Source organism: Arachis stenosperma, chromosome 9, assembly GCF_014773155.1.
Source record: "Arachis stenosperma cultivar V10309 chromosome 9, arast.V10309.gnm1.PFL2, whole genome shotgun sequence".
Taxonomy (NCBI): Eukaryota; Viridiplantae; Streptophyta; class Magnoliopsida; order Fabales; family Fabaceae; genus Arachis; species Arachis stenosperma.
This window is the reverse complement of record NC_080385.1, coordinates 111,048,904-111,065,928: the sequence shown is the minus strand read 5'-3', so window position 1 is coordinate 111,065,928 and position 17,025 is coordinate 111,048,904. Positions and strand designations below refer to the sequence as shown.

At 40.3% G+C, this 17,025-nt stretch overlaps 1 non-coding gene across 1 annotated transcript; it reads left to right on the top strand.

Moving 5' to 3' along the window:
• The first annotated feature begins 4,112 nt into the window (after positions 1–4,112).
• On the top strand, positions 4,113–4,216 carry LOC130953991 (small nucleolar RNA R71). Its single transcript, XR_009076150.1, has one exon. It is a non-coding gene; the product is annotated as a small nucleolar RNA R71 (small nucleolar RNA).
• Positions 4,217–17,025: the final 12,809 nt, after the last annotated feature.

Below are 17,025 nucleotides of genomic sequence, written 5' to 3'. Positions count from 1 at the left end.
CTTTCTTTTTTTTTTTTGTATTCACTGCTTTTTCTTGCTTCAAGAATCATTTTTATGATTTTTCAGATCCTCAGTAACATGTCTCCTTTTTCATCATTCTTTCAAGAGCCAACATTCATGAACCACAAATTGAAAAGACATATGCACTGTTCAAGCATACATTCATAGAACAAAAGTGTTGCCACCACATCAAAATAATTAAACTGTTATACAATTCAAAATTCATGCAATTCTTTTCTTTTTCAATTAAGAACAGTTCTTAAGAAAGGTGATGGATTCATAGGACATTCATAACTTTAAGGCATAGACACTAAGACACTAATGATCATAAGACACAAACATAGATAAACATAAAGCATAATTTTCGAAAAATAGAATATTAAAGAACAAGGAGATTAAAGAACGGGTCCACCTTAGTGATGGCGGCTTGTTCTTCCTCTTGAAGGTCTTATGGAGTGTTTGAGCTCCTCAATGTCTCTTCCTTGTCTCTGTTGCTCCTCTCTCATGATTCTTTGATCTTCTCTAATTTCATGGAGGAGAATGGAGTGTTCTTGGTGCTCCACCCTTAGTTGTCCCATGTTGGAACTCAATACTCCTAGGGAGGTGTTAATTTGCTCCCAATAGTCTTGTGGAGGAAAGTGCATCCCTTGAGGTATCTCAGGGATCTCATGATGAGAGGGGTCTCTTGTTTGCTCCATCCTTTTCTTGGTGATGGGCTTGTCCTCATCAATGGGGATATCTCCTTCTATGTCAACTCCAACTGAATAACAGAGGTGACAAATGAGATGCAGAAAGGCTAACCTTGCCAAGGTGGAAGACTTGTCCGCCACTTTATAGAGTTCTTGGGCTATAACCTCATGAACTTTCACTTCTTCTCCAATCATGATGCTATGAATCATGATGGCCCGGTCTAGAGTAACTTCGGACCGGTTGCTAGTGGGTATGATTGAGCGTTGGATAAACTCCAACCATCCTCTAGCCACGGGCTTGAGGTCATGCCTTCTCAATTGAACCGGCTTCCCTCTTGAATCTCTCTTCCATTGTGCGCCCTCTTCACATATGACTGTGAGGACTTGGTCCAACCTTTGATCAAAGTTGACCCTTCTAGTGTAAGGATGTTCATCTCCTTGCATCATGGGCAAGTTGAATGCTAACCTTACATTTTCCGGACTAAAATCCAAGTATTTCCCCCGAACCATAGTAAGATAATTCTTTGGATCCGGGTTCACACTTTGATCATGGTTCTTGGTGATCCATGCATTGGCATAGAACTCTTGAACCATCAAGATTCCGACTTGTTGAATGGGGTTGGTAAGCACTTCCCAACCTCTTCTTCGGGTCTCATGGCGGATCTCCGGATATTCACCCTTTTTGAGTGAAAAGGGGACCTCGGGGATCACTTTCTTCAAGGCCACAACTTCATAAAAGTGGTCTTGATGCACCCTTGAGATGAATCTATCCATCTCCCATGACTCGGAGGTGGAAGCTTTTGCCTTCCCTTTCCTCTTTCTAGAGGTTTCTCCGGCCTTGGATGCCATAAATGGTTATGGAAAAACGAAAAAGCAACGCTTTTACCACACCAAACTTAAAAGGTTTGCTCGTCCTCGAGCAAAAGAAGAAAGAAGAGAGTAGAAGAAGAAGAAATGAGGAAGAAGGGAGTGGCTTAGTGTTCGGCCAAAGAGGGGGAGAAGTGGTGTTTAGGTTGTGTGAAAATGAAGGGGTGAAGAACGGTTTATATAGGAGAGGGGGAAGATGGGGTTCGGCCATTTATGGGTGGGTTTGGGAGGGAAATTGGTTTGAATTTGAAGGGTGAGGTAGGTGGGGTTTTATGAAGGATGGATGTGAGTGGTGAAGAGAAAGATGGGATTTGATAGGTGAAGGGTTTTTGGGGAAGAGGTATTGAGGTGATTGGTGAATGGGTGAAGAAGATAGAGAGAGTGGTGGGGTTGGTGGGGATCCTGTGGGGTCCACAGATCCTGAGGTGTCAAGGAAAAGTCATCCCTGCACCAAATGGCATTCAAAATCACGTTTTGAGCCATTTCTGGCGTTAAACGCCGGGCTGGTACCCATTCCTGGCGTTTAATGCCAGGTTCTTGCCCTTTTCTGGCGTTTAACGCCAGTCTGGTGCCCCTTTTTGGCGTTAAACGCCCAGAATGGTGCCAGACTGGGCGTTAAACGCCCAACTGCTAACCTCACTGGCGTTTAAACGCCAGTGGGTTCTTCCTCCAGGGTGTGCTATTTTTCTTCCTGTTTTTCATTCTGTTTTTGCTTTTTCAATTGATTTTGTGACTTCTTATGATCATCAACCTACAAAATAAAATAAAATAGCAAAAGAAAATAGATAAAATATAACATTGGGTTGCCTCCCAACAAGCGCTTCTTTAATGTCAGTAGCTTGACAGAGGGCTCTCATGGAGCCTCACAGATACTCAGAGCAATGTTGGAACCTCCCAACACCAAACTTAGAGTTTGAATGTGGGGGTTCAACACCAAACTTAGAGTTTGGTTGTGGCCTCCCAACACCAAACTTAGAGTTTGACTGTGGGGGCTCTGCTTGTCTCTGATTTGAGAGAAGCTCTTCATGCTTCCTCTCCATGGTGACAGAGGGATATCCTTGAGCCTTAAACACAAAGGATTCTTCACTCACTTGAATGATCAGTTCACCTCCATCAACATCAATCACAGCCTTTGCTGTGGCTAGGAAGGGTCTGCCAAGGATGATGTTTTCATCCATGCACTTCCCAGTCTCTAGGACTATGAAATCAGTAGGGATGTAATGGTCTTCAATCTTAACCAAAACATTCTCTACAAGTCCATAAGCTTGTTTTCTTGAGTTGTCTGCCATCTCTAGTGAGATTCTTGCAGCTTGTACCTCAAAGATCCCTAGCTTCTCCATTACAGAGAGAGGCATGAGGTTTACACTTGACCCTAAGTCACACAGAGCCTTCTTGAAGGTCGTGGTGCCTATGGTACAAGGTATTGAAAACTTCCCAGGATCTTGTTTCTTTTGAGGTAATTTCTGCCTAGACAAGTCATCCAGTTCTTTTGTGAGCAAAGGGGGTTCATCCTCCCAAGTCTCATTTCCAAACAACTTGTCATTTAGCTTCATGATTGCTCCAAGGTATTTAGCAACTTGCTCTTCAGTGACATACTCATCCTCTTCAGAGGAAGAATACTCATCAGAGCTCATAAATGGCAGAAGTAAGTCCAATGGAATCTCTATGGTCTCATTTTGAGCCTCAGATTCCCATGGTTCCTCATTAGGGAACTCTGTGGAGGCTAGTGCACGCCCATTGAGGACTTCCTCAGTGGCGTCCACTTCCTCTCCTTCCTCTCCAAATTCGGCCATGTTGATGACCTTGCACTCTCCTTTTGGATTTTCTTCTGTATTGCTTGGAAGAGTACTTGGAGGGAGTTCAGTAACTTTCTTGCTCAGCTGTCCCACTTGTGCCTCCAAATTCCTAATGGAGGACCTTGTTTCAGTCATGAAACTTTGAGTGGTTTTGATTAGATCAGAGACCATGGTTGCTAAGTCAGAGGGGTTCTGCTTAGAATTCTCTGTCTGTTGCTGAGAAGATGATGGAAAAGGCTTGCTATTGCTAAACCTGTTTCTTCCACCATTATTGTTATTGAAACCTTGTTGAGGTCTCTCTTGATTCTTCCATGAGAAATTTGGGTGATTTCTCCATGAAGAATTATAGGTGTTTCCATAGGGTTCTCCTAGGTAATTCACCTCTTCCATTGAAGGGTTCTCAGGATCATAGGCTTCTTCTTCAGATGAAGCATCCTTAGTACTGCTTGGTGCATTTTGCATTCCAGACAGACTTTGAGAAATCAAATTGACTTGTTGAGTCAATATCTTGTTCTGAGCCAAAATGGCATTCAGAGTATCAATCTCAAGAACTCCTTTCTTCTGATTTGTCCCATTGTTCACAGGATTCCTTTCAGAAGTGTACATGAATTGGTTATTTGCAACCATTTCAATGAGCTCTTGAGCCTCTGTGGGCGTCTTCTTCAGATGAAGAGATCCTCCAGCAGAGCTATCCAAAGACATTTTGGATAGTTCAGAGAGACCATAATAGAAAATACCTATGATGCTCCATTCAAAAAGCATGTCAGATGGACATTTTCTGATCAATTGTTTGTATCTTTCCCAAGCTTCATAGAGGGATTCTCCATCCTTCTGTCTAAAGGTTTGGACTTCCACTCTAAGCTTACTCAATTTTTGAGGTAGAAAGAACTTTGCCAAGAAGGCATTGACTAGCTTTTCCCAAGAGTCCAGGCTTTCTTTAGGTTGAGAGTCTAACCATATTCTAGCTTTGTCTCTTACAGCAAAAGGGAATAGCATAAGTCTGTAGACCTCAGGGTCTACCCCATTGGTCTTGACAGTGTCACAGATTTGCAAGAATTCAGCTAAGAACTGATGAGGATCTTTCAATGGAAGTCCATGGAACTTGCAATTCTGTTGCATTAGAGAAACTAATTGAGGCTTAAGCTCAAAGTTGTTTGCTCTAATGGCAGGGATAGAGATGCTTCTCCCATAGAAGTCAGGAGTAGGTGCAGTAAAGTCACCCAGCACCTTCCTTGCATTGTTGGCATTGTTGTTATTTTCGGCTGCCATGGTTTCTTCTTCCTTGAAGAATTCGGTCAGGTCCTCAGCAGAGAGTTGTGCCTTAGCTTCTCTTAGCTTTCGCTTCAAGGTCCTTTCAGGTTCAGGGTCAGCTTCAACAAGAATGCCTTTGTCTTTGTTCCTGCTCATATGAAAGAGAAGAGAACAAGAAAATATTGAATCCTCTATGTCACAGTATAGAGATTCCTTGAGGTGTCAAAGGAAAAGAAAATTAGAAGGAAGAGGTAGAAGAATTCGAACTTGATTAGATAGAGTTCGAATTGTGCATTAAGAAGGAGTTATACTCCATAAATAGAAGGATGTGGGAAGAGGGGAAGAGAGTTTTCGAAAATTAAGTAAAAGATTTTGAAAACATTTTGAAAAACACTAATTGATTTTCGAAAACAAAAGTGGGAAAGAAGTAAAGTGATTTTTGAGAAAGATTTTGAAATTAGAAATTAAAAAGATTTGATTGAAAACTTATTTTGAAAAAGATGTGATTAAAAAGATATGATTGAAAAGTTATGCTTTTTTTTAAAAAAAGATGTGATTGAAAAGATATGATTTAAAAACAATTTTAAAAAGATTTGATTTTAAAAATTAATGACTTGCCTAACAAGAAAAGATATGATTCAAACATTAAACCTTCCTCAACAGAAAAGGCAACATACTTGAAATGTTCAATCAAATCATTAATTGTTAGTAAGTATCTTTAAAAAAAGGAAAGAAATTGATTTTGAAAACATTTGATTGAAAAGATTTGATTTGAAAAAGATTTGATTTTGAAAAACTTTGAAAACTTGAAAAAAATTGATTTTGAAAACAAAATCCTCCCCCTTGTGCCATCCTGGCGTTAAACGCCCAGAATGGTATCCATTCTGGCGTTTAACGCCCAAAATGCTACCTTTTTGGGCGTTAAACGCCCAACCAGGTACCCTGGCTGGCGTTTAAACGCCAGTCTGTCCTTCTTCACTGGGCGTTTTGAACGCCCAGTTTTTCTGTGTAATTCCTCTGCTGGATGTTCTGAATCTTCAGTCCCCTGTACTATTGACTTGAAAATAGAACCAAGATCAAATAAACAAGGCATGCAAAACACCAAACTTAAGATTAGACACTAGACTCAAACAGAAACATAAAATATTTTTGGTTTTTATGATTTTGAAAATTTTTTTGTGCTTTTTTCAAAAATTATGTGAAAAATAGAAAATAAATGTTTCAGAATTCTCAATTTGAATTTCCAGGAATCATTGCAATGCTAGTCTAAGACTCCGGTCCAGGAATTAGACATGGCTTCACAGCCAGCCAAGCTTTCAAAGAAAGCTTCGGTCCAAAACACTAGACATGGCCAATGGCCAGCCAAGCCTTAGCAGATCATTGCTCCAATAGCAAGATTGATGGAAATCAACAAGCTATTGTGATGATCAGTTGAAACCTCGGTCCAATAAGATTAGACATGGCTTCTCAGCCAGCCAGATTTCAACAAATCATCATGAAACTCTAGAATTCATCTTCAAGAATTTCGAAAAAAAAATACCTAATCTAAGCAACAAGATGAACCGTCAGTTGTCCATACACAAGAACAATCCCCGGCAACGGCGCCAAAAACTTGGTGCACGAAATTGTGATCACTACTTTTACACAAAACAATCCCCGGTAATGGCTCCAAAGACTTGGTGCTCAATACCATGGCATAAACACAACTTCGCACAACTAACCAGCAAGTGCACTGGGTCGTCCAAGTAATAAACCTTACGCGAGTAAGGGTCGATCCCACGGAGATTGTTGGTATGAAGCAAGCTATGGTCACCTTGTAAATCTCAGTCAGGCAGACTCAAATGGGTATGGTGATAAACGAATAAAGCATAAAGATAAAGATAGAGATACTTGTGTATATCATTGGTGAGAGCTTCAGATAAGCGAATGAAGATGCCTTCCCTTCCGTCTCTCTGCTTTCCTACTGTCTTCATCCAATCCTTCTTACTCCTTTCCATGGCAAGCTTATGCAAGGGTTTCACCGTTGTCAGTGGCTACCTCCCATCCTCTCAGTGAAAACGTCGCCTATGCTCTGTCACAGCATGGGTAATCAGCTGTCGGTTCTCGGTCAGGCCGGAATAAAATCCATCGATCCTTTTGCGTCTGTCACTAACGCCCCGCCTGCAAGGAGTTTGAAGCACGTCACAGTCATTCAATCATTGAATCCTACTCAGAATACCACAGACAAGGTTAGACCTTCCGGATTCTCTTGAATGCCGCCATCAGTTCTCGCCTATACCACGAAGACTCTGATCTCACGGAATGGCTGGCTCGTTTGTCAGGCGAGCACTCGGTTGTCAGGCGATCAACCATGCATCGTGTATCAGGAATCCAAGAGATATTCACTAAGCCTCGTATGCTAGTAGAACAAGAGTGGTTGTCAGGCACTTTGTTCATAAGTGAGAATGATGATGAGTGTCACGGATCATCACATTCATCAAGTTGAAGAACAAGTGATATCTTGGACAAAGAACAAGCGGAATTGAATAGAAGAACAATAGTAATTGCATTAATACTCGAGGTACAGCAGAGCTCCACACCTTAATCTATGGTGTGTAGAAACTCCACCGTTGAAAATACATAAGAACAAGGTCTAGGCATGGCCGAATGGCCAGCCTCCCAAAGTGAGTTCAATCATAAAAACATGATCAAAAAGCTCTCTAATACAATAGTAAAAGGTCCTATATATAGAGAACTAGTAGCCTAAGGTGTACATAGATGAGTAAATGACATAAAAATCCACTTCCGGGCCCACTTGGTGTGTGCTTGGGCTGAGCAAATGAAGCATTTTCGTGTAGAGACTCCTCTTGGAGTTAAACGCCAGCTTTGGTGCCAGTTTGGGCGTTTAACTCCCATTTAGGTGCCAGTTCCGGCGTTTAACGCTGGAATTTCTGTAGGTGACTTTGAACGCCAGTTTGGGCCATTAAATCTTGGGAAAAGTATGGACTATCATATATTGCTGGAAAGCCCAGGATGTCTACTTTCCAACGCCGTTGCGAGCGCGCCAATTGGGCTTCTGTAGCTCCAGAAAATCCACTTTGAGTGCAGGGAGGTCAGAATCCAACAGCATCTGCAGTCCTTTTCAGTCTCTGGATCAGATTTTTGCTCAGATCCCTCAATTTCAGCCAGAAAATACCTGAAATCACAGAAAAACACACAAACTCATAGTAAAGTCCAGAAAAGTGAATTTTAACTAAAAACTAATAAAAATATAATAAAAACTAACTAGAAGATACTAAAAACATACTAAAAATAATGCCAAAAAGGGTACAAATTATCCGCTCATCAATGACTAATGCCTTCTTTGAGTGACGGTTCAATGTTCACTTTTAGTAAGGTGGTCGAGGTGGTGAAAACCTCTTCACCTTTCCCAAACTTTAGCCACCTCCGAGCTTGTCTAATATGAAACAAAGTTTGTTCTATTTCCGGATCAATGGGGACTAAGCTCGGATTCGGTTGTGAACGCGTCATGCAATGAAGGGAAAGTGAGATTCATGGTAACGATGAGGGGTTAGTCACTTGAACAATTTACAATGAAATGCAACTATGTACATATATACACACATTTACTCCAAACAATAACATGGCACACTAAGCAAATTCCCCGGCAAAGGCGCCATTTTGATAAACGAAATTTAGCATATCGATTTAGAATTCAAAGATGAATACGATCGTGAGTATAGTCTAATCGACACTTAAACTTCGCATCAAACAATCCTACAATCTATAACCGAGAGTACTAGTCTCCCGAGTCATCCTCCCTTGGAATTGCTAAAGCATGCATCATATTGATTAGGAAGCCTTGTTATGATTCTTTGAGGGTTTTAGCAAAATAGAAAACAAACAATCAATCCTTAAAAGACTTGGCTTAGGGTTGGCATTAGAAATTCTATCCTTATAGTTCCTTCAATGATGACAACAATTAGGCCTTGCTTCATTTAGTTAACCCCTAGGCATAGAGGAAAGTCAAATGAGAGTAATTAACTTGAGTCACAAGTCCTAGCTTTACCTTATGGAAATCTAGCTTTAGTGCACTCCAAGTCAATCAGCAATCCCTAATTCCAAATCAACAATTGACACAACTATTCAACTTCTTTTAATGGCCCAAACCCTATGCCAAGTAAGAAACTTTTACTCCATAACTAGTGTTGGCATTTTATCAAACATTTGATGAGCAAGAGTGAAAGTCATAGCAAGAATGAGAAGAAAGTAGAATTAAAAGTAATTCAACATAAGGAACTAACAACAATTAACAAAGAACAACAATGGAAATGAGATTCTAAAGGAATTGACAAAATCCAAAACTACAAAATTGAATCTAAGATCTATGAAAATTGAGCAATTACAAGCACTAATTGAGATTGGAGAAGAAGATCTATGACATGAACAAAGTGAATTGAGAATTGCAATGGATCTCACCAAAGAGTGATTGAAAATTCAGAAATTGGATGAAGATGAACCCTAATGAGAGCTTGCAATCTCTCTCTCCTTCTCCAAGAGTGTAACTAACTATCTACCAAAAAGTCTAGAATCTAGAAAATGAGCTAAAGTCCCTTAACCTTTGTTTCTTTGGTCTTCTTAAGCTTTTCCCGCCAAGGCACTTCCCCAAGATGGGATCCCCAACTGCCTCCACGCCCAAGTCACGTGGCTCTTTAAAAAATCACATTCGAACATCGGCGCGCACGCGCAATGTACGCGTGCGCGCCACTGAGGCATCTTGTAATGTGCACGGAGGCGTAATGTACGCGTGCGCGCCCATGAAGATCATGGCCTAGCCGCTACGCAAGCCGGCTCGTGGCTTGGCTCTTGGCTTTGACTTCTAGCTGCTCAATCCAAGCGGACGCGTCAAGTGCGCGCACGCGCCCATGCTGAGATTTCCAAAGCTCAATTCTCATGCTCTCTTCCTTTGCGCCTGTTCTCCTTCTTTCTTCCGGTCCATCCCTGCCCTATATTCTGAAACCACTTAACACACAGGTCACGGCATCGAATGGCACCAAGAGAAGATTAGAAATGTATCTAATTTAGTGCAAAATAAGCATGTTTTCAGCCATGAGGCAAAATTAGGAAAGGAACATAAAGTCTTGTATTTTCATATAGAAAGCGTGTGGAATCATTGATAAAACCCCTAAAATCAACACAAGATAAACCCTCAAAATAGGGTTTATCAATACCTAAAGTCCTAGTCTTTCCTTGGAAAAGGCTAGAGTTATTGGAATTCAAATTAATTAGCAACTCCCAATTTCAACCACTGCTTTATTTGACAGCTCAAGCATCACCAATTACTCAACCAAAGCCAAAAGGGAAAAATCCAAATTATTTATATTATAAATAAAAGAAACAAATCATAGATCTGAAAATACCTCAAATTATATTTAAATAAGAAAATCAATCCAAACATGGAACATTGAAAATAAATAAATGCAAAGAATATTGAACTTGAGATGCAGAAGAAATATTCATAATCCTAATAAAAATCCTAATCCTAATCCTAAGAGAGAGGAGAGAATCTCTCTCTCTAAAAACTACATCTAATCCTAAAATTATGAATTATCAGAGCATGATGAGTCTCTGCAAGTTCGCTGACTTTAATCTGTGTTTCTGGGCTGAAAACTGGATTAAAATGCGGCCCAGAATCTCTGCCAGCGACTTTTGGAATTCTGCAGATCGTGCACGTCACGCGATTGCGTCATCCATGCGGACGCGTCATTTGCGTTTTTCCCTGCCACGTGTTCGCGTCGTCTATGCTTCTGCGTCACTTGTGCTTTTCCAATCCGCGCGGTCGCGTGAGCCATGCGGCCGCGTCACTGCGGATTCCTTTCTTCTGTGCGGTTGCGTCGCTGACGCGTACGCGTCACCTCTCGCTGGTCATCTCCTCAATTTCTTGTGTTCTTTCCATTTTTGCAAGCTTCCTTCCCAATCTCTCATTCATTCATGCCCTATAAAGCCTGAAACACTTAACACACAGATCAAGGCATCGAATGGTAATAAGAGAGGATTAAGATTAGCTAAATTAAGACCAAAGAAGCATGTTTTCAATCATGTAATAATTTTAGGAAGGAAATATAAATGCATGCTAATTATATGAATAAGTGGGTAAAGACCATGATAAAACCACACAATTAAACACATTGTAAACCATAAAATAGTGGTTTATCAACCTCCCCACACTTAAACATTAGCATGTCCTCATGCTAAACTCAAGGAGACCAAATGAATGAGTAGAAAAGGCAAGACTCATGCAATGCAACCTATGAATGTGAATGCAACTACATGTTAAAATGATTCTACCTACTTGGTGAAAAAGTAAATAAATCTTTCAAGAATAAATATGAACTGAATTTCACTAATTCAAATCACAAAATACAATATAAATAACTTGCAAGAAGAAGATAGCTCATGAAAGCAGGGAACATATAATTAAGCGCTGAACCCTTACTTGGTGGTGTATATCAGTCTAACTCTCAAGTGTCTAGGGTCAATTCTCTCAATTCTCTACTAATCTTGCTTTCTATAGTTTGCTCTTCATCTAACAATCAACAAAAATTTAATGCACCAATACACAAATCAAGAGGTCTTTTAAGGGTTGTAATGGGGTTAGGGTCAAGGTAGGATTGTATTTGGCCAAGTGGACTAAAATCTGAATCCTTAATTAACATAAACTTTCCACCTAACTTAAGACAATCCATTTAATTAAAATGAAAAATCTAACTTCCCATCAACTGTGTTTACTACATATTTATGCATTCCAAGTTTTGAGTACAGCTCATATGCATTGATTTCACTTATTTATTTTGGGACATTTTGTCCCCTTTTATCAATTGCTCTTTTTTTTTCTTTTTCACTTTTTTTTTCAATGCATATAATTAAAGTATTGAATGCAATAACATGTGCTCAACCATTATTTTGCACATTTTTACTAAAATATACAACACCCAATTATTCAAACCAAATATTTTCAAACCCAACTTCCCCACACTTAAATTATGAGCACTTTTACTAGTCTAAGCTAACCAAGAATTCAAATTAAGGACATTATTGTTTCCCGCTTAGAGTTAGTAATGAGCTAAAGTAAAGAACAAATGGGTATATTAGGCTCAAATTGGTTTGCAAAGGATAATGAAAGGGTAAGGCCGTATGGGTATGTAAGCTTAGTGAAACAAAGGCCTCAATCATATCAGTGCATGCATACATCAAACAATGGAAATATAGAATTAAGCAAGACAAAGATCACAATTTTAGAGAGAAAAACACATACCAAAAATAAAATATTGGTTGATAAAATGCAACCAATTCAAATAGGCTCAAAAATCTCACTGGTTTTGTGTGTTCGAGCTCTAAACTATGTTCCAAAATAATATTTCTTCAAACAAGTTTTTCAAAAAATTTTATTCAAATTAGTGAAATACTATAAAAATTTCTTGAAAAAGAAAATATTACTTTAACCAAGTGGTAAAATATGCACAAAAACAAACATGCAAATGCAACAATGAAAAAGAAAAATTGGTGTTAAGCAGGGACTAACTGACCCGTGGAGATCGGTATCGACCTCCTCACACTTAAAGATTGCACCGTCCTCGGTGCATGCTGAGATGTATAGGTGGGCGGGTGCTGTGGTTCCTCAGCCGATGCTCGTTGTAGAGTCTTTCTCTTTACTCTTCTCGGTGGCCAGCCTGAAAAAGGGAGAAGAGAAAAGGACATGAAGTCAAAGAGACAGAGCAAAGAGGAGGGCGGTACGAGTGATAATCATGCCAAGTAAGAAAAATAATGAATGAAAGACATGGTCGCGATTCCATGTGATCAGTTCATCAATGGAAATATAGCAAGGCATGGGGAGTATTCGATGCAAGATGTTTATTAGCATGCCGGCAAGGGCATGAGTAGCATAGATCAAGCATCAAAAGTCTAGATGTATTATTAGTCGTGAAAAACTAACAATAACGTTTGTATTAATAATTATATTTAATTAATAAAATAGTAAAGGGAATTTGTGAAAAGCAGGCATTTATAGTAGTAAATTAAAAGAAATCTTAAAAATAGTGGACAATGCCATACGGGCGTTTTCACAAACACATAGCATGCACGGTAAATAAGCTATTTGAAAGTATTAAATTGAACATTCAAGCAACCCTTTAAAAAGTAATATATAATTGTCAAATAATCCACAAAAATATAGAAAAAACAATGACCCAAATAAAATTCCAACACCAACGAAAATAATGCAATGAATGAAAGTATGCAATTAAGTAAAAGAAAATGAAAGAGAAAAAGAATGAGAAGGGAAAGAAGGGAAGAAGAAGTAAGTAAGAAAGGAGGGAGGAAAAGATAAAATATTTTGGAATATTAGATTAAGGTGTGCGACGCTGGCGATGCGGTCGCGTGGGTGACGCGGCCGCGTGGTGCGTAATAAGGTCAGGCGACGCGGATGCGTGGGTCACGCGATCGCATCACTTGATTTGTGCTCGTGGCGCGAGTGCAGCCTCGCATTTGCACAACTCTCTGTTGGAATTTCATTTTGCCAAAATTCTGGGTAACACGGTCGCGTGGATGGCCATTTTGGAAAGACGATGGTGCATGAAATTGTGATCAATACTTTTTAACACACAGAACAATCCCCGGTAATGGCTCCAAAGACTTGGTGCTCAATACCATGGCATAAACACAACTTCGCACAACTAACCAGCAAGTGCACTAGGTCGTCCAAGTAATAAACCTTACGCGAGTAAGGGTAGATCCCACGGAGATTGGTGGTATGAAGCAAGCTATGGTCATCTTGTAAATCTCAGTCAGGCAGACTCAAATGGGTATAGTGATAAACGAATAAAGCATAAAGATAAAGATAGAGATACTTATGTATATCATTGGTGTAAGAGCTTCAGACAAGCGCATGAAGATGCCTTCCCTTCCGTCTCTCTGCTTTCCTACTGTCTTTATCCAATCCTTCCTACTCCTTTCCATGGCAAGCTTATGCAAGGGTTTCACCGTTGTCAGTGGCTACCTCCCATCCTCTCAGTGAAAATATGTCCCTGATGCTCTGTCACAGCATAGGCTAATCATCTGTCGGTTCTCAATCAGACCGGAATAGAATCCAGTGATTCTTTTGGCGTCTGTCACTAACGCCCCGCCCTCAGGAGTTTGAAGCACGTCACAGTCATTCAATCATTGAATCCTACTCAGAATACCACAGACAAGGTTAGACCTTCCGGATTCTCTTGAATGCCGCCATCAGTTCTTGCCTATACCACGAAGACTCTGATCTCACGGAATGGCTGGCTCGTTTGTCAGGCGAGCACTCGGTTGTCAGGCGATCAACCATGCATCATGCAATCAGAAATCCAAGAGATATTCACTAAGCCTGAGATGCTTGTAGAACAAGAATGGTTGTCAGTCACCTTGTTCATAGGTGAGAATGGTGATGAGTGTCAATCATCACCTTCATCAAGTTGAAGAACAAGTGATATCTTGGACAAAGAACAAGCGGAATTGAATGGAAGAACAATAGTAATTGCATTAATACTCGAGGTACAGCAGAGCTCCACACCTTAATCTATGGTGTGTAGAAACTCCACCGTTGAAAATACATAAGAACAAGGTCTAGGCATGGCCGAATGGCCAGCCTCCCAAAGTGATCAAAAGATCTAAAGAAAAAGGTTCCAAAGACCAGAAGATGCTAATACAATAGTAATAGGTCCTACTTATAGAAAACTAGTAGCCTAAGGTGTACAGAAATGAGTAAATGACATAAAAATCCACTTCCGGGCCCACTTGGTGTGTGCTTGGGCTGAGCAATGAAGCATTTTCGGGTAGAGACTCTCCTTGGAGTTAAACGCCAGCTTTTATGCCAGTTTGGGCGTTTAACTCCCATTTAGGTGCCAGTTCCGGCGTTTAACGCTGGAATTTCTTGAGGTGACTTTGAACGCCGGTTTGGGCCATCAAATCTTGGGCAAAGTATGGACTATCATATATTGCTGGAAAGCCCAGGATGTCTACTTTCCAACGCCGTTGAGAGCGCGCCAATTGGGCTTCGGTAGCTCCAGAAAATCCACTTTGAGTGCAGGGAGGTCAGAATCCAACAGCATCTGCAGTCCTTTTGAGTCTCTGGATCAGATTTTTGCTCAGGTCCCTCAATTTCAGCCAGAAAATACCTGAAATCACAGAAAAACACACAAACTCATAGTAACGTCCAGAAAAGTGAATTTTTAACTAAAAACTAATAAAAATATACTAAGAACTCAACTAAAACTACCAAAAACATACAAAAAACAATGCCAAAAAGCGTACAAATTATCCGCTCATCACAACACCAAACTTAAATTGTTGCTTGTCCCCAAGCAACTGAAGATCAAATAAGATAAAAAGAAGAGAATATGCAATGAACTTCAAAAACATCTATGAAGATCAGTATTAATTAGATGAGCGGGGCTTTTAGCTTTTTGCCTCTGAATAGTTTTGGCATCTCACTTTATCCTTTGGAACTCAGAATGATTGGCTTCTTTAGGAACTCAGAATCCAGATAGTGTTATTGATTCTCCTAGTTAAGTATGATGATTCTTGAACACAGCTACTTTATGAGTCTTGGCTGTGGCCCAAAGCACTCTGTCTTCCAGTATTACCACCGGATACATACATGCCACAGACACATAATTGGGTGAACCTTTTCAGATTGTGACTCAGCTTTGCTAAAGTCCCCAACTAGAGGTGTCCAGGGTTCTTAAACACACTCTTTTTGCCTTGGATCACAACTTTATTTCTTTCTTTTTTTTTTCTCTTTTTTTTTCGGTTTTTTTTTTTCGCTTGCTTCCTCCCTTTTTTTTTTTGTATTCACTGCTTTTTCTTGCTTCAAGAATCATTTTTATGATTTTTCAGATCCTCAGTAACATGTCTCCTTTTTCATCATTCTTTCAAGAGCCAACATTCATGAACCACAAATTTAAAAGACATATGCACTGTTCAAGCATACATTTAGAGAACAAAAGTGTTGCCACCACATCAAATAATTAAACTGTTATAAAATTCAAAATTCATGCAATTCTTTTCTTTTCAATTTAAGCACGTTTTTATTCAAGAGAGGTGATGGATTCATAGGACATTCATAACTTTAAGGCATAGACACTAAGACACTAATGATCACAAGACACAAACATAGATAATCATAAGCACTAAAATTCGAAAAACAGAAGAATAAAGAACAAGGAAATCAAGGAATGGGTCCACCTTAGTGATGGCGGCTCTTCCTTCCTCTTGAAGGTCCTATGGAGTGCTTGAGCTCCTCAATGTCTCTTCCTTGTCTTTGTTGCTCCTCTCTCATGATTCTTTGATCTTCTCTTATTTCATGGAGGAGAATGGAGTGTTCTTGGTGCTCCACCCTTAGTTGTCCCATGTTGGAACTTAATTCTCCTAGGGAGGTGTTTAGTTGCTCCCAATAGTCTTGTGGAGGAAAGTGCATCCCTTGAGGTATCTCAGGGATCTCATGATGAGAGGGGTCTCTTGTGTGCTCCATCCTTTTCTTGGTAATGGGCTTATCCTCATCAATGGTGATGTCTCCCTCTATGTCAACTCCAACTGAATAACAGAGGTGACAAATGAGGTGAGGAAAGGCTAACCTTGCTAAGGTAGAGGACTTATCCGCCACCTTGTAGAGTTCTTGGGCTATAACCTCATGAACTTCCACTTCTTCTCCAATCATGATGCTATGGATCATGATGGCCCGGTCTAAAGTAACTTCGGACCGGTTGCTAGTGGGAATGATTGAGCGTTGGATAAACTCCAACCATCCTCTAGCCACGGGTTTGAGGTCATGCCTTCTCAATTGAACCGGCTTGCCCCTTGAATCTCTCTTCCATTGTGCGCCCTCTTCACATATGATTGTGAGGACTTGGTCCAACCTTTGATCAAAGTTGACCCTTCTTGTGTAAGGATGTTCATCTCCTTGCATCATAGGCAAGTTGAACGCCACCCTCACACTTTCCGGACTAAAATCCAAGTATTTCCCCCGAACCATTGTGAGATAATTCTTTGGATCCGGGTTCATACTTTGATCATGGTTCTTGGTGATCCATGCATTGGCATAGAACTCTTGAACCATCAAGATTCCGACTTGTTGAATGGGGTTGGTGAGCACTTCCCAACCTCTTCTTCGGATCTCATGTCGGATCTCCGGATATTCACCCTTTTTGAGTGAAAAGGGGACCTCGGGGATCACCTTCTTCAAGGCCACAACTTCATAGAAGTGGTCTTGATGCACCCTTGAGATGAATCTATCCATCTCCCATGACTCGGAGGTGGAAGCTTTTGCCTTCCCTTTCCTCTTTCTAGAGGTTTCTCCGGCCTTGGATGCCATAAATGGTTATGGAAAACGAAAAAGCAACGCTTTTACCACACCAAAC